The sequence below is a fragment of the Rana temporaria genome, chromosome 4, assembly GCF_905171775.1.
Source record: "Rana temporaria chromosome 4, aRanTem1.1, whole genome shotgun sequence".
Lineage (NCBI taxonomy): Eukaryota > Metazoa > Chordata > Amphibia > Anura > Ranidae > Rana > Rana temporaria.
The window spans coordinates 55402258-55408305 of NC_053492.1; the positions used below are offsets into that span (position 1 = coordinate 55402258).

The window sequence follows — 6048 nt, forward strand, 5'->3', positions numbered from 1 at the left end:
AGGAGTTTTCCCTCGTGGAGCATGCTGGGGAGGGGTATATCTGTGGCGGACGCCATCTTTATTGGTTCTTCCCGCGGGTTCCAGGTACGGCATCCACCTTTAGGGTGTGCGCATCCAACGGACCCCAGCGATGGCCTTCCAAACTGGGGTCAAATGCTACGTGGAGCTCTATATTGCTGAGAGGGGTCCCAGTGACTTGCTGGGTTCCCCAATCTACTGAGAGGATCCCAGGCTGGGTGCCGTTCAATTGGGGGTTAGGCTTGAGGAGAACCTGGAGGCAGGTTATCCAACAGAGCTTGAATGAACCATCAGGGATCTGGTGACCGGAACGCTGACAGGTACGCTTTGCTGTCATCCGGTGACCCAAGCTTAAATCTACTGGGAGGATTCGCTCAATTCGCCCATTTAGCTCATCCAAAGTAATAGGCCTGTGGCAGAGGCCCTAGAGCCGGGTCTGTGAGAGAGGCCAATTCCTCCCAGAAATCTAAAGTGACACTTCGGCTGCCAGGCTAGTGACAGGAGTCTGTCCGGGGGCACTTCACCCACTCTGGCTAGAGTGGCGATACAATTTGGTACTACCGAGAGCAGGATTGCTCGGTTCATATCCAGGCCTGATACTGCAAAGTTCTTTCTCGCTTCAGCAACCTTTACTTCCTATTTGATATTGACCGTGTTGGCCTGGAAGTAAAGCATTGCAAAACCTTTATTCATTGTTTGGACATTCGCTCACTACTCTGTTCTCCAACTTCACCCCTAGACAACACTAAGGTAACTTAATACGCCGATCCCAACAACAAAATCAGAGGCTCCTGCGGGGGTAGCGCTACACTTATTAGTTTAATATCCGATACGTCCCCTATCTGGGGACCATATATTAAATGGATTTTTAGAACAGGGAGATGGAAGAAGAGCTTGCTCTGTCCACTCCACGCATCGACCTGGTATTGCAGTACCTCCAGGACTGGTGCACCCCTTTCTTACGCAGTGTCAAAAAACAGAATAGAATGGAAAATCATCCTCTCCTGCATTTGCTTGCTTGCTTGTATCTTGCTCACAATGTTTGTTGCTTGTGCTGCTTGTTCCTCACAAAGCTGTTAACTTTCTTTTGTTCAATAAACAAAAGCATTTAGCCCTTATGTCTTTGTGTTCATTGCTTCTTGTCACTTTCTTGGGAAAGGAGGGGCTTTAGCTGCTCGCCAAATCACACTGTATGAAGTTACCTATTCAGGAACACCTAGATTTAGTCAGTGCACCAATTTTGACAAGACAGCTAGTGTTCTACTCATCTCTCTCTAAGGCCCGAAATGAAGCATTCACTAGCGGTGACACTTTGGAGTCCTCCTTGTCAAACAAGGGGGCTGACTTTGCTCCATTTCTGTCCCTGGCTCCAGCAGCTAGCTTGAAAAGTCATCCGAGGCAAGGTGGTTTATTCTTTTTTCTGGAGGATCCCTGAGCCTGCGTCTCCCTCTAGTGGCTCTCGTTTTTCGTCCATGTTATGTTAACTAGGAGGCGGCCCCCTGTAAATGATTTCCCTCATTACATGTGCACCTGAATCTGTGCAATTGTTGCTCAGGGATGACGCATTGACACCTTAAAAGGTCAGAATGGGCTTCAGCAGTGTTGGGCAGGTGTCAGAAAAAGGTGGATTGGCCAGTAGACAGGGGATTAGGCCTCTAGCCCAGCGACGCTTGTCTGGTTGCGGATTCACACCTCTGGACAGCCTAGACTGGGGGGGAGGGTGAGGGCTGGGCACAGGCAAACGCGCACCTCTCAGCGAGCCCGCCTTTGAGGCCAGGAAGCCGTTCGCTCGGAACAGAGAATAATTGGGTTAATCGCTTCTCGGCCTTTTGGCTGCAATCAAATGGGGGTAACCTAGTGCGATCGGCGGAAGGCGAGTCTCTGGATCGCCCCTTTGGGGAATCCAGGGACATTTGGAGGACAAGAGAGGATGATGCGTCGTGCCCTTCTAAAATCCTTTAGGCTGGTCGTGGGACCTGAAAATATAAGACAGTTTACTGTAAAGAAGTTTATTGAAGAATGTCCGTTTGGTGCTCTGAATCTCACAGTGAGTGATATCTATGCTTTGCAGATTTTCCTACAACTGGGATTTATGAGGTTTCATTTTATTCAGAGGACACCTGTTTGCAAGCGGTTGAGAGGTATCAAAAATGGAGAACCTATCTGGGAAGGAATAACTGTGGAGGCTTTATTTGAAGCAGAAGAGAGATCTGGTGGTTCATTTCTACAATCCCTTTTTGGAGAAGGAGGTGGTGAGAATTGTTGTACTTAAGTTGTGCTCCAATGTTGATACTGGCACAACAATTATAAACTCCTATGGTATGTGTAGGTTTAAGGTTAAGTTTAAACATGATGTGAATGGTGTGTATACTCTACCCCCCACGTTTTTTACAGTGGCTGGGGAGAGATGTTCCTTATTTTTTTCTGGACATCCTACCTTTTGCAGGACCTGCTTTGAATATGGTCATGGGAGGGAGGATTGCAAAAGGACGATGAGATTAGGGATGAGCTTCGTGTTCGAGTCAAATGTTATGAGCCATTCGCGCCAAATTCAAGTGGCGTGTCACGGCCCATAATTCACTGCGGCATCGCAGTGCATTGCTGGCTGATGATTGGCCAAGCATGCACTATGACCTGCATGCTTGGCCAATCACAGCTTGCAAAAAACAGAGAGCCATAATTGGCTAAAGCCAGGGTGTCTTTGGCCAATTATGGCTCAGGGGGTTTAGTACACACCCCACACTATAAAAGGCCACCTGCAAGTCGGCCTTGTGTAGTGTGTTGCGGTGGTTAAGACAGAGAGAGAGTCTCGTTTATTGCAGGTAGATAGGGCAGGCAGGCTAGTCAGTTAGAGTTACAGTGTGTAGAGGACATATATGCATCCCAGGTGTTGTATATTTATACACTGTATTGAGTTTAGCTAGATCCGCTCTTCCTAATTTACTAACAGGCAGGCAGGTGATTGTGCTAGCTGCAGTATTCTCACGTGGCGTACTGTCTGTGTCCTCTGCAGTGTGCACCTAAAGCTATGTGGTGTGTGTACTGTCTTTGTCCTATGCACATTGTGCACCTAACATAAAGCTGGTGTTTCTCATATTTATTCCTAGAGTCAGGGATCTGCTCATAATACTATTAACAACAAACCTACAGTCCCTGTCTTGTTTGCACCGCCTGTATACTGCTGTTAAGTATATAGGGCCAAAAGGGGCTGGTAATGACCTGGGGGGGGGGGGAACCCATGCTATTTTCTCAAAGTTTTTCATCCATATTGCAGGGACCAGACATTACATTAAAGCCGCAAGCAGTTTTAAATTACTTTTTTGTTATAGTAATCTCATTTTGTGCAGGGACAATTCTAAACACGTGCCACTTCACAGACATACTATAAACACCCAGCAGGTACGATATATAAAAGGAATTTAAGACCGTTTTTTTAAAACTTTTTTTTACATTGATACATGTTCCCTGGGGCAAGCCCTGGGTCCCTAAACCCGTTTTCCGACAATAACTTGCATATTCGGCTTTAAAATGAGCACTTTTGAATTCAAACGTTCGAGTCCCATTGATGTCAATGGGGTTCTAAATGTTCGGTCCGTTCGAAGGTTCTGGTGCGAACTGAACGGGGGGGGGGGGGTTCGGCTCATCCCTACTCCTCAGATACTGTCACCTCCTCCTCTTCTCTAACCCCATGTTCTAGGATTAGCCCGAGGGCTCTGTCAGCAGCCGCTGCTCTAACCGCATATCTTGCTGCCACAGCCAGAAGCTCTGGAGAGACCTCAGGTTCACGTGAGATCATTTTCCATCTCCAGAACAGCTGGGAGGAGACGGTTCCATACACTATAATCCTCAATGACCCAAAGGAGTTTACTTCACATGCCTCCGCAAACATGTGGTGCATGGGCTGCCTCATGCTTCAAAGCCTGCGTAAGAACACAGGAATATGTGGTATAAAAGGACAAGGATCGCTATTGGTTGGCAACCCCTAATTGACCTCTGTTACAAGCGGAAAGTCTCAGAACTTATACCGTTAAATCTCTTGAGGATACCTTAAAGAGGAGTTTATCTAACACTTTTTCCAACTCTGGTAGGTTACAGTGTTATGAAAAACAGTTTTGAGGCTTCTGTTGGTCAAAAGAGAAGAGCGGTGGAGAAGAGGGCCGTTTAAGTGATGCATTTCACAATTTTTTAAGTTCTTCCTGCCCCGGGGCCGTCAGCATCCTCATCCCATTGGCAAGGTATGCATCATATGGTTGATGATTATCTAGGGGCAAAAAACAAAAAGGAGAGCTTTCCAATTGATGATCCACTCGGTTAATGGGTCATAAGAATAGACCACTGGCCAGAACTTACCCAGTATGCTATTGAGCGGCTGGGCTGCCCTGCATCCTGTGTGCTGGAGTTTTTATAACTAATAGTATGCGTCTGTCCACAGACTCAATGGACTGTCTGATATTTATCAAAATTAATCAGTCCTGGTTTACCCCTAATGAAAATGTCGCCAATTAAGTGTTTTTGGAATGTGGAATCTCTGCATGACCTCTAGGCTGAATAGCGTTGTGTGTGTTGACTTCATGTGGAATAATTTGTAGGTTTCATGGGCACCATTCACACCCAAAGACCAAATTTTTCCACACCCGTTTGACAGGTGCATACAATTCCAATTTTGACAGCAAGGCCAAATTCTTACCTTTCATCAAGAGTACACCCAAAAGACCAATTTTTTAAGAACTGTTACTTCTATCCAAAGCCTGCGAAAAACACAAGGATTTATCCCAAAAATCTCTAATATTGTTCAAGTGCACCAATTCAGTGATTCTCAACACAGTCTCTGGTCCCCCCCCCCCCTAAACAGGCCATGTTTGCAGATTTTTTATCTTTATCTTGCATAGGTGTTTTAAATAAGAGTCAATTGCTTGGTATTTTGGAAAGCTATTTTATCTAAGACTGGCTACCCAAGCCATTGTTTAAAAGAAAGAAAAATTGGTAAATGTCATCATTTTGTGGCAATGTAATTATTGCTGTAGCATGTTCTATACACGGTACAGATGTGCAAATATAGGCAGACTAAAAAGGGACCCCTGTTAGAATATTATTCCAAATTCATAATTCGGCAATTCATGGCAAGCTTGCAAAACATATTTTGATTTATGATTAATCATAGTAATTAGGTATGAATGAATGACCTTGTTCAATTGATATGACATAATTCTTCTATCCAAAACTGAGCATTATGGATAGCCAATTTGAGAATGACATATAAGGTATCCTGGTGTAGGTTGACAAGAATAGATTCAGAATAGATCTGTATTTACGTAGTGATATCAATAATATACTAGTTCATATCTATTGTTAAGCTAGTTTAGTAAAAATCGTATTTATACTAGTATGTATTGGTATATAGTTACTTAATGAAGTTATAGCTTTATAGCTGATAATATAGGTTTTATGACATTGCATCATCTGCACACCACTCATTATGTTCTAACTATAGAGTGTCACATGTGTGCCTGTCAATCAAACTCCATACGACACTCGTATGTGCTAAAACCTTTCCTTGGTATAACATATTGCTGAACCTAGCAGATATTAATCTGCCATACAAGGGTCTAAGTCTGGACAGTGTGAGGTCACAATGTTCATTTGTAACATATATTTAAGCTTTGCTTTAAAGCGGATGTGCCACTAAAAAAATATATTAAAAGCCAGCAGCTACAAATACTGCAGCTGCTGACTTTTAATATAAGGACACTTACCTGTCCTGGAGTCCAGCGGTGATCGCAGCAGATGACGAGCCGATCGCTCGTCACCCTGCTGCTCCCCCCTCCATCCACGGTGAGGGAACCAGGAAGTGAAGCGCTCCGGCTTCACTGCCCGGTTCCCTACGGCGCATGCGCGAGTCGCGCTGCGCCCGCCGATTGGCTCCCGCTGTGTGCTGGGAGCCGAGTGTTCCCAGCATACAACGGGGGACGGACGGGAAGCGAGGAAAAAAACCGTCTTTTGCCCGAATCGTAGGGCCGGAAGTGGGTGCAG

At 45.3% G+C, this 6048-nt stretch overlaps 1 pseudogene; it reads left to right on the plus strand.

The window, feature by feature from the left end:
• Window positions 1-805: 805 nt before the first annotated feature.
• Window positions 806-975, plus strand: LOC120938660 (annotated as a pseudogene).
• The last annotated feature ends 5073 nt before the right edge of the window (window positions 976-6048 follow it).